The sequence below is a fragment of the Rattus norvegicus genome, chromosome 20 (genome assembly GCF_021556685.1).
Source record: "Rattus norvegicus strain SHRSP/BbbUtx chromosome 20, alternate assembly SHRSP_T2T, whole genome shotgun sequence".
NCBI classification, from domain to species: Eukaryota; Metazoa; Chordata; class Mammalia; order Rodentia; family Muridae; genus Rattus; species Rattus norvegicus.
The window spans coordinates 29997946-30019373 of NC_141553.1; the positions used below are offsets into that span (position 1 = coordinate 29997946).

The 21428-nt window shown below is 51.0% G+C and overlaps 1 long non-coding RNA gene across 2 annotated transcripts; it reads left to right on the plus strand.

Annotated features, from left to right (window-relative positions):
- The first annotated feature begins 1053 nt into the window (after window positions 1-1053).
- LOC102555625 (uncharacterized) lies at window positions 1054-13635 on the plus strand. Of its 2 annotated transcripts, XR_015645205.1 has the most exons (10): window positions 1054-1224; window positions 2734-2835; window positions 3667-3764; window positions 5844-6829; window positions 7069-7318; window positions 10042-10129; window positions 11068-11117; window positions 11232-11370; window positions 12215-12367; window positions 13262-13635. It is a non-coding gene; the product is annotated as an uncharacterized LOC102555625 (long non-coding RNA). The 2 variants fall into 2 exon arrangements; XR_015645204.1 differs by lacking the exon at window positions 12215-12367 and having other exon boundaries at window positions 11221-11370; window positions 13262-13393.
- The last annotated feature ends 7793 nt before the right edge of the window (window positions 13636-21428 follow it).

A 21428-nucleotide genomic window follows, 5' to 3' on the forward strand; every position in this document is an offset into this window, starting at 1 on the left:
GGGGCCAGGATCAGCTCTGAGACAAAGGAAGAGGTCCTGAGCCGAAAGGAGGGCAGCCTCAGTGCCCCACCACCCACCACCACCACTACAGAAATCAAAACAATTCCAGGGTCTCATGAACGATGAAAGAATCTTGGGAGTTCTAGCTGGGGGTGGCCAGAGCATCGTCTACACGGGAGCTTCTGGGTCCACCCCACCCACCTCTGCCCACCAGCTCGGATGTTGTATAAGCTAATGAGTTCTGGCTCCTCCAACAGAATAGAACTTGTCATCTGGCCTTTCCTGGGCAGATATCAAAGTGCAGGAAGTGACTCATTGCCAAGCCACCAGGGAAGAAGCAATGTGGGAGGGGCTCCCTAAGGGACAGGCTCTGGGGAGGAGGGACCATCAGTAACAATGGCTAGCCTGCAGCTATTCATTCCCAGAGTCAAGACCCAACCTGGCATCCCACTGCAGCCCAGGTTAGCCCCAGGAAACAGAAACAGAAACAGCTCCCAGAGGCAGGCTAAATTTCACACAGCAGCCAAGATCAATGAAGTCCTCTAGATCTGGGTGCAAGCTAGCCCATGGGTGCAAGCTAGCCCAGGAGCAGTGATGGCTCTGAGACTTGGGACTTCCATCTAAAGAGTGGGGTAACAGTGTTCCTGGCTTCCAGCAGGGTGCTACAAATAGAGCACTCAGCAGTGCCTGGCACCTAGGATGCGCCCCATAAATACTCGGTATTATTTATTATTGCTATTATCGGAGGCTCCTGCGTTAACTCTGGAAGCAAGCAATTGAGGGAGACAGCATGCTAAGGGTGGCCTTGAATTGACTGTTTTTTCAGAAGTAAATTATGTGCTAAATCTGGTCTTCTGTCACCGCCAGTAAGTGTGACACAGAAACCCCTCATGGCCACAGGAGCCGGCACAGAGCCCAGAACCAGAACTGAAAGCTGAGTAGTGAATCCTAGGCCACTAGGGCCCCAGGCATTGGGTGTCACAGCTGCAAAGACAAAACTCCACCCTGTACTCCTAGAGTCCTCAGCTCAGCAAGTCCCCAAGCTGGTCTTTGATGGGACAGGATATTCAACAGAAGCCCTAGTACCAGCTCAAGTACAGCTGCAGGTTCAGCCCTGACCTGGGATTCTGCAAGCACCCCTGACTGTTCTGACCCAGAGCGGCCCCTCCCGCCCTGCATCTGAGACCCAGGCCTCCTGGACTCCAGCGCTCAGTTGGGACCGAGGTAAACTAGATACAGAGGCTGTCTGAAGTTGGACGATTGCTGTAGCTGTACATTGAGTTGAGGTGCAGATCTGATGTCCGAAGGGTCTTTGTCACAGAGAGGCCTCAAAGCCTCTATGGAAAGAGTCCAAGCCATAGCCTCATCCAGAGTGACCTCTCTTCTTGGGCTCTATCTGAAACTCAGGTATCAAAGTCCCATAGTGACTAGCAAACAGTAGTCTATCTGTCCCTGCCCAGAGCACAGAGGTACGACATGGGCAACAGTGCCATGGGAAGACCTTCTTCTGTAGCCCTTCCTGGTGGTGATGGTAGGGGCTCCTGGAGCAATGGAGAAGTCTGAATGCTGGCTTTAGCCCTGAACTGGGATCAGTCACATTCATGACCCTGACTCCTCCAGAGGGGAGACACAGCCAAAGCTGATGTAAGGTCCTTTCTAATAGAAGCAGCAGAGAGAGAAGCAGAAACTTCAAAGGCTGGAGCAGGCATGGCCTTGAGAAGGGTAGGTATCCATGGCCTGCTATGAGTAAGGCACGACCCTACCCACTCAGCATTGCCTTTCTTTCTTGTAGACAGAGCTAGCTCTTTCCTTCTTCAGCATAACCTCGTCATGGGGGTGACTATGGCTTTGCCATTTTACCAGTGGGCCTTTATCGGCTGAAAGAGACTTTGGATATTCCAAGCAGTCAGATGTAAGAGAAGGGATATTCCATTCGATCGGACAGGTTGTTTACTGAACAGAGGTGCTTGGCTGGGGAACAACCAGGAAATGAATCCAGCCTCACTGTACTATCAACCCTGGGTTTTCCAGAATAGGACTGAATCTGCCCAGAACATGATGACACCCTGTGGACCAGTGGTGCCTCGAGAGGGCTTTCCTATAGGGCTGCTGTCAGCCTCAGTCTCTTAATAATGCTCCTCCTTGCTCAAACCTATCCCTCAAGGGACATGGGACCAGTGAGCGGCTGAGAGAATCTATAGACCACAATCGTGCTTGGAGTGCCAGGAAGATAAGCTTTGGGACAAGGGACGTGGAGTGCTTCCTCCATAATACCAGTGGGGATGGAGAGGGCTCAGGGTGTCTAGTCGGGAGGGAGGAATCTGTGTGACAGACAACTACTTGGCTTTGAATCTGTCCCCTCTTGTTGGCCTGACTTCTCAGGTCACCCAGTGTCTGCCCTGGCGATTGGTCCTCACTGCCTTCAATGGTTCCAACAGACATGGAAAAATGGTTCCTGCTCTGCTCCCCCCACCCGATCACAGACCCACAAAGCCTTCAATGCAGGGCTGTGAATGCACAGCTCGGGTCAAGGACTGGCTCCATCCATACACTTGTCAATCAATCCCTGCCCAGGATCCCTTCCAGACCTCGGTTACTAAGCGTGGTCTTGCCTGGGCAGCAGGGCCAGCCCCTCTGGAGTGCAGCCTGGAGTCATACACATGCGCCTGCAGGTCCCCCTACCCCCACTTCATCTCTGAAGGAGCCCAGATAAAACAGAGCTAATCCACACAGGGAGAAGGGCTCTGTGCCTGCGGGGACCCAGGCACAAATTGGGATGTCCTGCTGCATTACTTCCGCTGAGCTGGGCATCAACCTCCCACCTCCAGCACCCAGGCAAGTGGGGATAGTCAAGGGGGTGGGATGGCGGTGGGGGAAGGGACCAAGCAGCCACCAGGCCTCCATCAAAGGCGATGGAGAGAGGGCAGCCCAGCAGAGAGGATTTTTAATGACCCCAAATCCTGGTACCTCATTATGACTCTGATAAGGTGATGGGGCTGTCACTTCCAGATGCAGCCAAGGGCTCCCTGGAGAAATTTTCCTGCATTCCTGCTAATCTTCTTATAAACATTGTTATTTATTTTCCCTTATTTTATCCGACATGTGTCAAGCAGCCCCTGCTAAGCCTGTGACATCTCCAGGGAGACCAGAGGAGGTTGGCCTGTCAGTGCCATAGTCCTGCCCCCTTTCCAGGCCTATTCTCTAGCCGACATGTTGTCGGGCCTGAATGGGTAATTTTCTGATGTCTCTAAGAGTTTGGGCTGGGCCAGAACTGGGCAACTGGGATCCGGGTGTTAAGTTAGCAGGTCGCAGGCCATGTCAACTGGGGCTGGTTCCAAAGGAAATGTGTGTGCGTCATGGGCAGTGTAGTGTATTAACGAGCTCTCTTGAAGCCTCAGGCTTGCCCTGGGTGTCCTTGGCTAATACCCAGAGTGGCCATCGATGTGTGTGGCTCTGACTGAGGCTGCCCTATCTCAGGCCCCATAGTAAGCTATGTAAGTAAGTTAAGTAAGTAACAGTGTCCTGTTCTTCCTCAGCAAGGAAAGCAAAGGCCAGGGGGTGAGACGTATACCTAGGCTTGGCAGCCCAGGCTGCAAAGGGGCTGATGCTTACCTAGGCTTTGACACTGGGGCTCGATGCAAGGTCAATGTCATGGTCCCTTCACAGTTCCCAGGGACCACCTCCACCAACCATTCATGAACCAGGATGGAGTAAAGCCCAAGGTCTTCTTCCTACCTCAGTCCACAAAAACAGGCTAAGAGAAGGTAAGTGGATTTCTCTGGGTCACATTGCCAGCACAAGAATCTAGACCATCTGTTCTAGCCTCTGGAAGGCTTAGGGACAGTTCTTAGAGAGTGGCGCTTAGTTCCAGCCAGACTTATGCACTTTTGTGCTGCTATTACAGAGCCTGGGGTGATGCTGGGAGGCCTCAGAACTTCCATAAGACATGGAACAGTCTAGAAAAGTGGTTCTCAACCTGCAGGTCATGACCCTTTGGCACACCCCTATCTCCATAAATATTCACATTTCATAAAAGTAGGCAAAATCACAGTTAAGAAATAGCAACGAAAATAATTTTATGGTTGGGGGTCACCAAAAGATGAAGAACTGTGTAGTACAGGATGGAAACATTAGGAAGGGTGGGGGTCCCAGTCTCCCCTTAACGTTCCTGCTACACACATACATCCGCTTTGGAACCAGGCCGGGTGGCAACAGTCTGTGATGAATTCACTATGACCCCAGCATGACCCCAGCAGCAATCTGGTTGGCTCACGGTGGGGCTCTAGTCTTACTGTTAGTGAGGCCGATGTTAGTAAGCACAGTAGTTCCCTGTCTTGTTGCTGTGTCAAAAGACCTGGCAACTCCAGCAGGCAAGGCATGATCTTGACCCACAACTGCAGAGGTTAGGCCGTCCCAGCAGGAAAGGCATGGTGGTGGGAGTGTGCCATGGTTGGGCACAATCAGGAAGCTGAGAGAGGGAAGTGATGCTGTTCAGGCTGCTTCCCCTTTTCATTCATGACCCTATCCGTGTAGTAGTGTTACTCATGTCCAGGGTAGATCCTCCAGCCTCAACAAACCTCATGTGGAAACTCCCAAACACATGCCAGTAGGGTATGTAATACCCAGAATTACCCTGTAAGCTTCACCTGTCCAAGAAGCAGGTAACCTTCTGGAATGCTGGGAGTTGTAGTTCTTGATAACAAAAGCCACATGGGAAAGTATGGTGGCCTATAGATTTGTCTTTGTAACCACCACCACCATCACCACCACCACGCATCTCAGGGCCATTTTGCTGAGAAATTCCAGGGAGCGGTCCTGACCAAGGTCCTTCTCTTAGTCAGTATTTAATATTTAATAAAGCTATGGACCAATTTAATAAAAAATTGCCACCAAATGGGGGGATTGGGTTTTCTCCAGTGATTAATCTCAGTATTAGTCATTTATTTCCTAGGTGATTCTGACAGAATTAGTTATCCCTGTGACTCATGCTCACTTAGTATTAGGGAGCCTCCTCACAAAGGAGCTTGGTACTCCATTCTACAGATGAAACAACTGAGGCCTTTAGAGAGATGCTGTGCACCCATAGTCACAAGGCATCAGTGACAGAGCAGCCTGGATGCCATGACCACAGATCCCACACAGACAGAGCAATAAGAAATTGCTGTAATTTCTGGCCTTCACCTGTTTTCATTCTCCCCAGTTCAAAAGTGGGGACCCTGCCAAGGAAAAGGTGCCTGTTGCCTAGCTTTGTGACAACACCCATGTTTTTGACACACTCTCTCCAGGCTCGAGAGCTTCTGCGGCTGCTTAGAAGTAAAGGAAAATGTCAAGAATATTAAATTCATAATTGAGTAAGACCTGGGGAAAACCGTTAAATCAGTTCCGTATTTCCCGAGTGGTTCATTGACATTTTGAAGACATGTCAAATCTTTGACCTAAACTTTCTCTGTGTGTAAATGAAGAGAGAGATGTCTAGCTGGGCATGGTGGTATATGTCTCCAATCCCAGCACTTGGGGAAGCTGAGGCAGGAGCATTGCCTGGAGTTCAAGGTCGGCCTGGGCTGCAGAGTGAGCATATGGGGTACACTGTACCAAGGCCAGCTGGGAGAAGCATTGTAGTGCCAGCCATAGAGACTGCCACTCTGCAACGCCATGATTTTAGGAGGGTCATCCCAGGCTGAGACTCTGCAACCCAGGTGAGCTCTCACAGATGTGTGCAGTTGCAAGGGTCAAGGAATCTGGTCACTTGACTGTGCCTGGTACCAATTCACTTGCAGATACAGAGGGCTAGCATAAAACTGACATCTGAGGCTGACCTCGAACTCGGGATCCTCTTGTTGCAGCTTCCTGGGTGCTGGGACTCCAGGTGTGTGCAGACCCCACTCATGAGAATGGCTTTGAGCAGAGCCTGTGGAAGGCACCAAATACAGCCACCAAAGCTCCCAAGGAGTTTATAGTCACCATGGAGATACCAACACAAGTCCACGGTTTCAGGAGGTGAAGTGTGAGCCTGCACTGTATGTATCTGGTCTTAGCAGCTAGCTTCCAAGAAAGGAGAGTGAAGAGGAACTCCATAGTCCCACCATGGAAGAATCTGGAAGATGTCATCACGCAGGTCCTCATGGCAAGTCCTATCCATGGTGGATCCATGATGTGACAGCAATCCCTGGGGGGTGGGGTCTCTGTCTGGAAATATTATATAACTCGTATCACTCACGGTGTGCTGCTTTTCAGACTGCGTTCTTTCCCTCATTGATATTTATTTAAGTTTCCTCTCTGAGTTAGCTTTTAAAGGTAAATGGTTTAGTATTCTTCTGTCCTTCACCAAAGTTTATCAATTCCCCTACTAAAGGTCATATTGATTGCCTAAAAGGTTTGGCAGTTTCCCTCCCCCCACCTCTCTCTCTGCATCTTTGTTTTTAAAGAATTATTTATTTATTTCGTGTGTATCTATCCTCAAACACACCAGAAGAGGGCATCAGATCCCGTTACAGATGATTGTGAGCCACCATGTGGTTGCTGGGAATTGAACTCATGACCTCTGGAAGAGCAGTCAGCGCTCCTAGTTGCTGAGCCATCTTTGTATATAGACAGATAAATGCTTGTCTTGTAGAGTTAAAATACGAAGCCGGGTAGTTGCTGGGGAAAGAGAGTGAAAAGCCTGCTAATCTGTCTTCTATAGCAGAGGCCCCAGGGGGTGGGTTGTTGTTTGTTTGTTTGCTTCCTTTTGTTTGTTTGTTTCCATGCCTACAATCAGCCAATGAGTGGTCCTGTTGCTCCAGCCCTCCACAGCACTGGCTGCTATTAGAGTTCCTGATCATTTGCAAAGGTATGTCTCTAGATGTTGGCTTCCATGGCAGTCCCCTCAGGGCCTGTGCTCAGAATGTCTTTGTACATCCAGTCTATCTCTTGACTTCTCTAGTTTAGGACTTTTGCCTGTTTCCAACTGTGGGAGTTGCTTCCTTTGGTGTTCCCAGAATTCCTCCTGTATTAGGGCAGGAGTGCTCTCCCAGACACTCCCTTACATTTATAGTTTCCCCACCTGTGGCTTGTCCATTCTCTTGGCAGCATCAATGGCAGAGGTAAAGAATAAATCCTATCGGTCCATTTCCACCATGAGATGTGTTTAGAGCTCACTGGAGAATCACAAAGAAGCAGGAGGCGGTAGCTTCCTGTCTTCCCTCGCTGGAGGATGGAGCTTGCTCATTGACGCCGTCTCAATTCATCCTGGGGTTTGCAAAGTTCCAGTCAGTCTGCTGTGTTGCTGAGCCCATGTATCAGAAAGAGAGGGAATCTCAGGCTCCAGGATGTACTTTAGGTAAGTTTTTGTGTTTGCTGGGGCCTATACAAAACACTGAGAAGACTGAAGCACTGCCAATGAGGAATTCAGAGAGTAAGAAATGGGATCTGGGCTGTAAACAAAACAAAACAAAACAAACAAGTGAACCCCACTGTTTTGCACCAGATCAGTGTGCCAGCCTCTTTCTCTTTTCTCTTGGTTGATTCTTGATTTTTCCAGGTTGTAAAACAAACTGCTTTGCTTTGGCTACAGTGAGTCTCCAGTGCTCTTATTATGAAGTGAGGATCATTGTTTCACACAACAGAGCTTTTCATTTGAAGTCCAGTTTATCACTTTTTTTTTTCTGCCACGAATCCTGCCTTGGGTGACAGGTCTAAAATGTCTTTCTTGCTCAAAAGGTCGTATGAGTTTTCTTTCTTGGACCGTAGGCTACCTCCAAACTTGCTGTGAAGGCAGTCATGGCCTTGAACACTCTCTCTCTCTCTCTCCCTCCCTCCCCCCCCACACCTCCACACCTCCACACCTCCACACCTCCACACCTCCTGGCTATGAGGATTACATGCACATACCACTCTGCTCTAAGGATTGATCCCAGGGCCTCATGCTTTCTAGGCAGCCCCCTACCCACAGGGCTACATCCCCGGTCCTATTTTGGTTTACTGAGGCAGGTTCTTATATAGCCCAGGCTGGCTTTGAACTCACTGCAGAGCTAAGGATGACTCTACTTTCTTGTGTCTCTGCTTCCCAAATGTTAGATTGTGGCTTTATGCCATGATGGGGATCAGTGTGAGGACTTGATAATCTAGGCAGGCATTATCAGCGGAGCCGGATCCCCAGCCCTCCCTCCAGTTACTCTGTGTGGGGCCTGTAACGTCTCCCTTCAGTTTGTGTGCACTGTGTCCTTCCTTTCAGCACCTTTTGTTGAGAAAGTGGTATTTGCTCTAGTCTCAGACATTCATTCTGGGTCTCTCTCAAGGACATCCCGCAGAGAACCCCAAATGCCAGCTCACCTGAAGCAACATTCTGGCATGGAAGGGCCCTGCCCTGGCCAGAAGTTTCGATAGGCAGACCACGAATGGTGAGGACACATGAACCAGGCAAATACTCAGGAAGAAGGACAGGGCTGTGTGCCGGGGGCTGGAAGCAAGTGGTTCTCTGCAGGGAAACCAAAGAGTGGCTAGTACCCAGAGTAGTAGGATGAAGCCTGATGCGTACCCCCTTCTGACCATTGCAATGACAGGCTTCTAGTGATGAGCTCAAGGCAGGGGTGGGCAGTGTGCAATCAGATCTCAGCTATTCACTACTCACACCCAGCTTCTCCAGCGTGTGGGCGACGCTTATCAGACCACACCAGGCCTGGCCAATTAGACTCTCTTGTTGTTACAGTCCCTTACAAGGTTGATTTGGGGCTTCTAGGTCTCCAGTGGCCTTGGGGAGGGAGCCCAGGGGCAAGCAGCGCCCCTGCCCGGCTTCCTTATGGCCATGGCTGGCCAGCACCATGGACAGGGCCCGGGTGCCAGGCCTATGTGGGGCAGGACCCTGAGACTCCCAGCATTCACTTCACTGGCTCACAGCATCAGCACCATCAGACAGGCCCCATGTTGCCCCATCTTCAGCCTCACCTCTCCTTTCTGTAGAGGTCCAGTGAGGAAACTGCACTACAGTGTCCTCCTGTGCAAAGTGGGCTTAGACACACCTTTCACACCGACCACTGTGAGGTGATGCAGGAACTCAGCAAACACACAGTTGCAGGTCATGCAGTGCTGGATAGATGGGACTCCCAGCAGCACAACTGGTGGCCCATCCTGTAGTGTGACCAGAAAAGCCCTGTCCCCACTCACGTAAGGCTCTACCCACAACCTGGTGGAAAAATGAGGGTGGGGGAGGCATGCCAGAAAGCTTACGCTTGTGGGTCTGCCTCTAGCAGTCATATTGCTCTGCATCACTCTCACCCAAGAAAGGGCACCAAGCCCAGAGAGGGCTGGCAACAAAGGCAAAATCACACAGCAATTCACTGACTCCCGGCGTAGATGCTTCTCAAAAGAGAGAGTCCTCTCTATGGCCAAAGTCCGTCCTTGTCTCTGATGCTTTGTAACCACAGAGTAAGACGTGCTCTTGTGCATCTGGGCTGGACACAGTGTTTCTGGGGTATGCCGTTCATTTTCTTTCTGCCTTGTTGAGGATCGAATGCTTGGCTAAAACATAATAAATTCTGATAATTGAAAGGACAGGCACTGTATGGGCCTTTGTGCACAGAGCCCCCAACTCTGTGATATCCTGTACCCGTACCCATGGAGGAAACACTCACAAGCAAATTCACAGACAAACACAGTTACCACCACTTTCATGTGCTCAACCAGCAATGACCCATGTCGCCTAGCCTGGGACACCCCCAAGGCAGCCATTGCTCTCCGTCCCTTCTCACTGTGGCAATGCTGAAAGACTTATCAATTGGCTTTGCACTTCCTTCCCAACAGCATGACCCATTGCACTCTCCGGGCCCTCTCAAGCTACCACCAGCTCTCACTTCTCCTGTGCAGTAAACCAGTGGTGGCTGACCCAGCAGCTGGTCTACTGAATGCCCGACCCACCCACCCACATGACTCCCACAGTCCCCATCTCAGGCGGAGTCTCTGAGCAGGAAGAGGCTGTGGCATTGCTGCACCTGACACCCAGAGGGCCTGGGCACAGGAACCTATTTAAGCCCCAGTGTGAGACAGATGAATGTGTGTATCTTGCAGGGGTTGGGAGTATGCTGACTGGGAGAGTGCTTACCCAGCATGCACTGAGCCCTGGGCGTGGTCCTCAGCAGTAAATACAGGAGGTGTGGTGAGTATGCCTGTCACACTAGCACTCAGGAAAATGGAAGCAGATAAATCAGGTCAAGATTATCTTTGGCTGCATAGGGAAGCTGAGGCCAGCCTGGGCTACATGAGGTCTGTTTTTTGGGGGTTTTTTGTTTGTTTATTTTTGTTTCTTAAAGAAGAAAGCAGAGAAAGGCCTTCCTACTGACGAAGCATTTGCCACATAGGCCCCTTTCAGCACCTTCTTTTTCACTTCCCACTTCCTTCTTGGCACTCAGCTGTTCTAGGTAGAATGAGGGTTGGAGAGAGAAAGCCAGGTTCTGATGAGCAATGGGGGTTTCTCTTCCTCCCTGCCTTCTTGGCAGGGTTATTGAGTATCCAGTGAGTACAGGGCCTGGAGCTGATGTGGGGATCAGAAAAGATATCTCCTCATGCTAGAGGCAACACAGAGCAGGCCACAAGGGAGGTCTCCAAGGGAGGAGGATTTAGGTTGCGACTTGGAGGAACCGGGGAGGTGGCTCAGTAGTAGAAGCTCTGAGGCAAGCAGCAGGCACGAGGACCAGAGTTTGGATTCCCAGAGCCCATGTAAACGAAGGATGAGCCTATCTGTCCTGATATTCAGAAAGTAGAGACAGGAAATGCCCCAGAGAAAGATGCAGGCTAGGCAAGGCTGTACCAGTGAGCCCTGGGTTCACGTGAGAGGCCCCACCTTGACAGAAAAAATGGAGAGTAACAGAGGGAGAGGCCCAATATCCTTAGCCCTCCACATGCAAGTGTCGAAGGGCTGACAGGGCCTTCTGCAGCCTTGGCCATCTCTGCAAGGACATCCGAGGTGATCAGCTGGGAAGGAACCTACATCATGGCCCTCCATAGCTATCTCAGGAAGAAGGAAATCTTCAAGAAGAACAGGGGCAAACCTTGGTGAGTCAGCTCTGCACTCAGTGCTTCCTCGTATCCCCCCAGGATCCTGCGCATTGCCTTCTGAGCCCATTCTCTCTTGTGTTAAACAGTGGGTAAGCATGTTCTCCTAAATCTCCCTGGGTCTTCTATCCATCTGTGACACCCTGTACACCAATGTGACTGTGGCAGACTCCCCAAGAGAGTCTCTCATTCCAGTATCTTGACAGATGAAGCTTGGAGAGGCTGAGGGACAAGTCCAAGGGGCTGCAGGAAAGGAACGGTCCTGGTCCAGATGAGAAGGAGAGCAGGCCAAGGAGGCAGCACCATCAACAGGCGGCCCAGCCCCCTGACTCCACTTTGTGGAAGGTAAAGGTGAAAGAGAGAAAGAAGAGGGGAGAAGGAAAGATGGAGGAGAGGGAGAGGAAGGAAGAGAGGGGGGATGGGTAGGGAAGTATGAAGGGAGAAGAGAAGATGGCAGGAGGGAGGATAAAGAGTGGTGGAGAGGAGGAGGGGAAGGAGAGTGGGAGAGAGAAGAGGGAACATCACAGGTAATCTGAGTAAGGGTAGGGGGGCTCACCTACCACTCCCAATCTGACTGACCAAAATCCCACTCTGAGAAAGAACAATTTGGGAACCTTCCCTTTTGATAGATGCTTGCCCAATTCACGAAACTTTTCTCCCTGGACTTTTTATACTATGTCATTTACAAAGGAATTTACATCAACAAATCCCTTCCCCAGGAACTACCTCAGAGCCAGTGGCTCAGGAGCCTCCCTGTACTGGAAGGGTCTGGGCCCAAATTACTTCCCTGTATTTACAGATCAGAAGGCTGAGGTTCAGAGCCATCATAATTTGTTGAAGGTCACACAGCAAATGGACAGAGAGCAGCTGGTCAGAATGAGGCCTCTGAGCTTCAGCTGATGTCTTCCACCCCCCAGAAATGAGGTGCAGGGGGTCACCTGGTTCTCAAGATAAGGAGTAGCTGCCAGGCACAGTGGCTCACAGCCATAAGCCCAACAGGTCTCAGGCCAGCCTGGACTGCACATCAGGACCTTGGCTCAAAATAACAGAGGAAATGAAAAAAATACAGACTTGCCTAGCAGAGTCCTGTTCAGTATGGGTTATAGTTGGACCCAGAGAACTTACTAAGCAAAGAGCAATTGTTGGTGACAATGGGTTAATCCATAGACAATGTCTGTGCTTGTCCCAGGCTCAGGGGGACAGACTGGCCCTGCCTGAGCCCCTTCCAGCACAAGATCATGATTCCCAGAATACCAAGAGAATGGATGGCCATCAGCCTCAGTGAAGCTCTCTAAGTCTCCTTGTCTTCTATCAGCTCCCACCGTGATGCAAGCCAGGGAAGGTGTGGGGCAATTTATTGCTTTATCAATATTTAATATCTCCAGGGAGGTGACATCAGCAAAATTGCCTGGCCTTACAGAACCATCTAGATAGACAGTGGGACAGGCCCTTCATCTCTCTGAATGCCCAGTCCTCCCCACATGGGGGACAGATAAGATTTATAGACGCCTGTAAGAGGTATAATGTTGTAGAGGTTGGCCTCTTGAGCTAGTCAGGGGACCTGCTACCCAGGACCCCCACAATCCCTCCCCCCTCTGCTTGTCACTTGGTCTAGTAGCATGCAAGCCAGGTGGCTATGCCACAGGATTGAGGTCTAGGTCCTTGGCTGTTCTGGGACATCAGTGAAGGGAGGCAGGGTGTCGGTAGTGCTGTGTGCTGATCAACCCTTTAGATGGAGGACACCAGGGATAGTAGCCCTGGATCCCTAGCCTCTACTCTCCCTGGGGCTCAGCTTCCCCTTCTGGAGAATATTCTGAGACACAGGCGATGCTTCTCACTAGCTCTGGAGGGCAGACACCAGGCCACCTAAGGTGGCCAGCCCTCTGCTCTGCCCAGGAGAATAAGGGAGGCCCAGAGGCATGATGGAAACAAGTCGTTGGAAGCTGGAGTGAGGGAAAAGAAATGCAGAGAGGGAGCCTTGTGTTGTTTGTGTCTCTGGGGTCTCAGAGTTCCCATTGCTATTATCTGGGGACACTGTGGTGGTTTGAATATGCTTAGCCCAGCGAGTGGCACTATTAGCAGGTGTGGCCTTGTTGTAGTGGGTGTGGCCTTGTTGTGGTGGGTGTGGCCTTGTTGGAGGAGGCGTGGCCTTATTGAAGGAAATATGTCACTGTGAGGTTGGGCTTTGAGACCCTCCTTCTAGCCACATGGGAGACAATCTTCTGTTTGCCTTCAGAACAAGAAGTAAAACCCTCAGCCCCTCCTGCACCATGCCTGTCTAGATGCTGCCATGCTCCTGCCTTGATGATAATGGACTGAACCTCTGAACCTGTAAGCCAGCCCCAATTACATGAGTCCTTATAAGAGTTGCTTTGGTCATGGTGTCTCTTTACAGCAATGGAGACCCTGACTAGGATAGACGTTGAGGCTCAGGAAGGCTGAGGTGTCTAAGCTGGTACATTGTGAGTCTTGAATCAGAATCCAAGGCGGTTTGACTCTGTGTTCTTACACTGCACCCGCCTTCCTGGTCTGGGCGAAATGGGGAAACTGAGGCAATGGCAGAGGCACTCGTGAGGCTGTCTGAGAGAATATCTGAGAGCATCCATTTGGCCGAGAGTGTTCCCCGTGAGATTCTTGTCCGTCCTGGCGTACCCAACTTGCTGAGCATGGTGTGACCCCACCGTTAGGAACAAGGTCTCCCCCGTGGCCCTCAGGACTCCACCCCATGCCAGCCATGAGGCCTGGCAGTCGGGAGGTCTCAAGCTGCCCAGGATGTGGCTCCTTCTTGTGGACAAAGACCACCGCCTGGTGCTGTTTCAGCAACCAAAGATGTCCACCAGGCTGGCTGAGCAAGCTTCTGTTTCTGGCCTCAGTTTTACATCTCTGAGGAGAAGAATGGGGCTTGACCAAGCTCTCTAGGGCAAGCTTTCCTGGTAGACACAGGATAAACTTTGCCCCAGAGAAGATGCAGGCAACAGTAGATTCCCAAGAAAGCCAGGGGAGACAATGCAGCATGTGACAGACTGCTCCCCAGGGTGCTGGGGACACCCAGACAAGAGAGGGCTCCCAGTCCAGGCTGAAGGACCAGGTAAGCTGATGTGCCGGGAACTGCTGGAGAAGGAGATACAATAACTTGGGGATTTGTTTGATTCAATTAGACCAGGAGGGACAGGGGAGGAGAAGCTGGCCTGGGAGTGAATTGTGGAGGACAGCAGGGCTATCTGAGTGGCAGGGTTGGGGGTGGGTGTGGGGTATTATTCCTGGCAATCAGGATCCCAAGGTTAGAGCATCAGACAAGGAGGCCGGCAGAGGGCAGAAATGGAGTTCCAGGCAAAAAGAAATACACAAAGGATTTGAGGTCAAGTTCTAGGGGAGAGGGTGGGTGTGGTAGACAAAAGGAACGAGGTAATATCTGTAGGCAGAGAGGATTGTTTTCATTTCCTGGGTCATTATACAAGTTACTGCACTGTGCCAGCTTCCTCCCATAGCTCCTGAGGCCAAGCATCTAAAATCCAGGCATAAGCTGGGTCTGCCTCTCTAGCAGGGAACCTCTCCTTGCTTCCTCCAGCCATGTGTGGTTGCAGCTGAGCCTATAGGTCCCTTGCTTCCCAGACACGCCATGCCAACCTGTCTCCAGCATCCTTGGCTTTCTCCCACGTGTCCCCTCCAGACCAAATTTCTTCTTTGTACCAAGACATCTGTTATGGGAGGGGCACACTTGACCTACCATGACCTTATCTTGACTCATTAACAGCTTCAGAGACCTCGTTTTCAAATGAAGTGGGCCTGGGGTGTGGATTTGAAGGGACACTCTTGGCCCCTTGGCAGCAGGACTGGCCGCGGGGTAGGAGGCAGACAGTCTTGCCTGAGCCTGTTTGGAGAGCATGCTGCTGTCCTGTGGGGTTCCCCACACCGCAGGGCAGGGGAGTGGAGTGGAGCCACTGAGATCCTGATGGGCCTGCTTTCACCGGGAGTCTCCCTTCTGTGCACACAGCTCGTGGTCCCGAAGGAAGGAGTGCACCAAAGAGTCTAGAGAAGTCAGCAGTTGCCTGGAGAATAGGCAGTGAGGGCCAACCAGATCTAGGGGATCCAATTCAAATCCTGGACCTTTCGGCTTCCCATGGCACACTGAGGAAATAAGAGTCTTCACCACCACCACCCCAACACACACACTCTGAGCTTTACCCCCTCCGAGGCACAAGTGTTGGGCCCCGTTAACCTCCACAGGCTCTTGTAAGAGTGGAAAGTTACTCTCTGAGACAGAAGCCTCAACCCATGGTAGGTTAGGTTCCCCCCGAAACTGGACCCCAGAAATGACTACTCCCAGTAGGAAGCTGGGCACTTTCACCCTTCCTGTGAGCAGAGTCTCACCGTCAGCCACACGACTTACAGCCACGCTGCCTACTTCGTTATTAGAAAAAAAAAAAAAAGTGAGACTTTCTGTGCAGTTTGGGTGACACGGCTATTTGCTTCTCCTAGCAACCTTGAGAGACATGAGAAACGCCGTCCCCGATCAACGTGATGTTAAATACAGTCAGGCCAGGCTCACCCATACAGTGAGCCTTTCTCAAGGCAGAGCGCAGAGCCGCACTGCAGCCGTGTGACATCCACACCCCTATTCCCAAGGCAGACTCAGAATCAGGTGACTGGAGTGGTTCTGTCACCTGTCCACACAGGTGGCTGAGCTCCACTCTCCACTGGAGGTGCCTCTGTTCTGCTACTGGCAGATTCTAGTCTACGTAGACAGGACCAGGGCCAACTGGCCAAATTCTCAAAGAGAGAGGCTAGAAAACACACACACACACACACACACACACACACACACACACACACACACACACACACACACACCCCTACACACAACTCACATGGATTTCCCCCACTCTTCCTCTTCCCACCAGATTCCCTCAGCTTCCAACCACCCTCCCTCAGCCCTCTTTGGCCTAGGGAACCAGGAGACATGTTTTCCACACCCCCAGAATGGCTTCTGCTGATGGGGAGAGGAAGGGAAACCTGGCTCACAGTACCAGGGCTCTCTGTCCCCTAAGCTCCTCCTCACTATCCCTTGGCTCTTGGGTTCCAGGCTTGGCCCCGGCCCAATCCATCAGCTGCAATCTCAGGCTTTGAAGATGGAGACTTCCCAGACAGACAAAGGGGAGCTGGGGGGTGGGGGAGCCCTGCGGGCGCCAGCCCAGGTGTGCAGCGGATTATCTTGAGGGCCTAATCAAACCGCCTTGTCCTTCGCTCCAGCAGTGAATGACTGTAGAGGTCCCTCCCACCGCTTCCCCACCGCAGACTGACTGCCAGCACGGTGACAGACACCTGCTAAGCCGAGGACCCCATCCATCCCCTGCCTGTTCTCTTTTTGTACTGTCACAAAGAGGGACAAAGGCAGGCCCACCTGGTGAGGAAGGGGGAGGACTCAGAGTTACTGGTTTCTCAGCTGTGATCAGGCCCTCCCCTGGGTGAGAGTTAGGGGATGTGGAAAAAAAAATGCCGGTGAAGGCCAGGATTTCATAATGAGTATGGGAGCCAAAGAGAGACAAACAGACAGATGGACGTCGGACAGCAGACCAGAGTGAGCAGCAGGGTAAGGGAAGACCCAGCCTGACAGATGCCAGCCTCAGTCAGGGTTCTAAGTCAGACATCTAAGACCAGGGCCGTGTGGTTGCTGGGAACAATATCATGTTCTCCAATGATTTAAGATCTCCTTCGATCCGGGGCTACCAGACTTTATGTGACTCTCTCTCTCTCTCTCTCTCTCTCTCTCTCTCTCTCTCTCTCTCTCTCTCTGTGTGTGTGTGTGTGTGTGTGTGTGTGTGTGTGTGTATGCGCGCGTGCATGTGTACATGTGTGTGAAGGGGAGGAGTCAATGTCAGTTTTACCAATTAGACTGGGCTGGCTGGCCTGTGAGCCCAAGGTTCTCAGTCTCCCCCACCCTTGCATTACAAATGCACGTCACCACCTGAGGGTTTTACTTGGATTCTGAGGACTGAGTTCGAATCTACTTTACTGAGCACACTTCCTCGGCCCCCAGCCTCACGTTTTGCAGAAGCATGTAGAAAACAAAAGTCAAGAAGGAGCCGGTTCTATCTCCCCCAACCCCCCCTACCCCCTACCCCCCACAGTGATGCCAAAACAGACCAGCCGGTCCAGCCAGACATTTCTCTCAGGTAGCTGCCTTGGTGGCCCCGTAGGGTGGTCACATGGACGGAGTTGAGCAGTTGGGACAGACAATCAAAACCTAGGCCAATCACAGGTCAGCTCTCATCTCTCCTCCATATTTTTCCCCCTCGCCCTTCCAAACTATTCCTGGGATAAGGGTGGTGACTCGTGCTCATAATCCTACCACTGGAGATGCAGAGGCAGGAGGATCAGAAATCCAAGGTCATCTTTAGTTATAATCACGGGCTACATGGGACCCTTTTCACCTAAATAGACAATAACCGATTAACCCCAAGCCAGCCTCGTGGTGGGTCCGATGAGGGGACACAGGATGAGAGCTGTATACATGCAGCTGGTGGCCTTAGTGACCCTCAGCTTTTCCCTGGGGGCTGGGAGAGAAGGGGGTGTGGGGGGAGGTTAACTGGACCTCAGACCTGTCTGGAGAAGCACAGCAGACAGAGGGTAGGTCCCTGGGTGGGAAGTGATGGGAGCCGAGGCCTGGCCTGCCAGGCTCCTCAGCAGCAGGCCATTAAGATGAGCCATGGCCACCCCAGGACCATCCTTCAGAACCAGGGATGTTTGAGAGGGGAGGGCCCATTATTCATAGCTAAAGGAAGACTCATTCTGTGCACCAAGCCTTGGCTGGTATTGAACACACCATCACCATTCTCTTAATAAATGGCTTCTGGAGGGTTTAATTAACTTCTTAGCATCCTTGTGCAAGCAACCCAGCCCCCCACTTCTGGGATAAACCTGAGTCAGCCACATAGAGGGCCAGTGGCAGCCTTCCTCAGAGACGACTACTGTCCCTGTCGTATGTAAGTGTCTCTCTGGGGTCTTGGCCATCGGTACACAGCCTGTGCAGGAAGGCCTGGCAATATGGGTGGCTTGCTCAAGATTGCATGGCAAACAGAAACTCTATAGGCTTAGAATCCAAGCCCTGAGTGAGTAGGACCATTCTGGAGGCTTAACCTCTCTCGGGTCATGGTTGTATTGAATATGCATTTGGCAGACATGGGTTTACTCCTTCGGATTCAGGGCAAAGCCGACCTGAGAATCAGTCATTTCTCCTCTTCCTGTGTGACCATTGTCACCACCAACATCAGCACCACCACCACCACCTCACCACCACCATCATCATCATCATCATTGCAAGCGTTTACCTAGTTCTTTTGGAATCAGACCCTGGGTCATGTTACCTCATCTTGGTCTTGCATGACTCTCTGAAGCTAGTATAGCTAGACCCCTATATCCATTTTTCCCAAAATGAAAGTTGCAACTTCCCAAACACCATCACTGACTGAAGATCTGGGCCATTCTGTCTCTCTAGAGAAATTTGTGCCACTAGACCTAACCATTGAACAAGAAGGAAAAACTGAGGGCTTCCACTCACTCACTCACTCACTCACTCACTCACTCACTCACTCACTCAGGGAGTAGAGTCAGATTCATGTCTCCTGAGGCCTTGCTAAACGGGGACCCTCTGGGCCATATCTATAGGCCATCACCTCCTCCAGTTTGCCCCAGTTTCTCGGGTCAGCCCCCACCTTCATGAAGCAGCTAAAATGCAGCGTTTGGGACTGGACAGACCAAACAGACTGCTACCAACTACGTGTTCCTTGGACAAGCCACCCATCAGCTTTCAAGAGCCTGCACTTCTTCATGTGGCAAATTAACATGGTGACTCCTGGGACACTTAGCCCAGCAGCTGACGTATCAGCACTTATTCAGCAAGAGTCATTAGGACAAAGGATCCACCTAGCCAGGAAGTGCACCTCTTGCCTTACACCTAGCTGCTGTAGGTGACCTCTCTCACCCTGGAGGGCTTGTCCGATACCTCTGCACAGGTAAAATTGGGACAAAGAGGCCTGAAGGACACTAGATGCCAGAACAGAGCCGTTGGGCCCGAGGGGAGCACAGGCTGCAGGCTAATTAATTGTGTGGGGCTGACAGCAGCCAGGGCCCATGTTTCTTGCTGGTAAGCCCAGAGCAAGCCTGGAATAATGGACTCTAATGTGCTGTTCTTCTCCAGGGACCTGTCTTCCATCCCCGACAAAACTAATTAATGACAGCAGTAGATAAACCAAGCCAGCCTGCCCCTGCCCAGAGCAGCTAGGATTCTTAGAGTTAAGCCTCTTGCTGGCTGGGCTAGGGAAGACTGTGTCGGAGGGGCTGAGGGAAAGACCCGAGCTGTTGAGTGAGACCAGATAGAAGGAATGAGGCCTCCTGATCCACTGGAGCTGGTGATGGGTAACAACATTGGGTTCATATATATTCCTGAGCTTAGAGATGCATCATTCAGACTGTAAGCCAGGGATGGCCCTGTTTCCTCTTGAGGTGTCAAATATGGACAGGGATCTGGGGAGATCACTCAGTAGGCAAGGTGTTTGCTGTGCAAGCATATAGACCTAAGTTCAAATCCCCAGCAACCACATAGAAGCAAGGCTTGCGGGAGCTCTGGGTGGGGTGAGTGTGGGGATAGACAGATCTCTGGAGATCCTTGGCTGGCCAACTTAACCAACTGATGAGCTCAAAGTCAATGAGAGACCCTGTCTGGAAAAATAAGGTGGCAGGCATTTTGGTGCACGCTTTTAATCCTAGCACTTAGGAGGCAGAGGCCAGTGGATTTCTATAGTTTAAGGCCAGCCTGGTCTACTTAGTGAGTTCCAGGCTAGTCATGGGTACATAGTGATACCCTGTCTCAAATATGATATAATATAATATGATATAATATAATTAATATAATATAATATGTAATAGTGGAAGGCAATAGGGGAGACCACCTGACATTGACCTCCAGTCTCTGCACACACATGAACATACCCATACAAAGGTTCACAACTCACCCAGTGAACAGAGCCAGACACATCCAAGGAGGGATGTCCCTCCCATGGCTATGGGTTAGTTAATATCCTCATACCAAAGCACTCACTCTCAACCCCTGACACCCATGAGAATCCCCTGAGGGCTGAGGAACTCCAGACTAAGGGCTCTGCTCCAGTGTGGTAGAGTCAGAGGAGGGTTTACTCCTCCTGCAAGTTTCCAGAGAGAAAGAGGCTGACGGTGGGCCTGTCCTCACTCAGAACACAGCTCTAGACAGAGACTCAGAGCCTGGGGTTCTCATCCAGTGGTGGAGGTAGGATTCGCGCAGTGCCTAAGTCAGTCGTGGATAGGAGAGGGGCTCTGCCGTGGTCTGTCTAAAGACAGTAGGCCAATCCCCTGGATTAACCACCAGGTCCATGGAGGTTTGACCATACTGTATAAAACACCATATAGACAGGCAGACAGACAGACAGACAGACAGATTTGTAATATAGATATATCAAATATATGATAAATAGATATAGATAGGTAGGTAATAGAGATAGATATGTAGATATAGATTTGTGGTATATATTTGTAACTCACTGATTCCAATTAGTGCTTCCTGTTGGCCTGTTGCCTGATGTCATTGGCTTGGTCTTGTGTGGTGATCCCAGCTTCCGTGAGTTCATGAGTGTAAGAGCCTTGCCAGCCGGGGAGATGCCACTTTACAAGACTTCTCCCCATCTGCTGGTTCTTAGTCTTTCTGCCCCCCTCTTCCATGATCCTCCTTATATTTGTAATATAGATATATCAAATATATGATAAATAGATATAGATAGGTAGGTAATAGAGATAGATATGTAGATATAGATTTGTGGTATATATTTGTAACTCACTGATTCCAATTAGTGCTTCCTGTTGGCCTGTTGCCTGATGTCATTGGCTTGGTCTTGTGTGGTGATCCCAGCTTCCGTGAGTTCATGAGTGTAAGAGCCTTGCCAGCCGGGGAGATGCCACTTTACAAGACTTCTCCCCATCTGCTGGTTCTTAGTCTTTCTGCCCCCCTCTTCCATGATCCTCCTTATGTTTTGGGGGTAGGGTTGATTTTAAGTCCCATTTAGGGCCAAACAGTCAACAGTCACCCATTCTGTGCACGTCCGTCAGTCCCTAGTCTCTGCATTACCTGAGGTCCACTCCAGAAAGAGGCTCTGTGTACCTCTACATAAAGCGTCAGGTTCCAAAGAGGCTTTGCAGACGCGGTCTGGGGGACACAAGCAACAGAAGCCAACGCCAGTCTCACAGACTTTGAATCTGTTGACTCCAAGAATCAATGGACAGGGCTGTAAATCCTAGTTCCCAGACCACAGGTCAAGCTAGTGCGGGGAGGGCATGGCCACTGACCATGGGAGGTCAGTGCTCTCCTGACTACACAG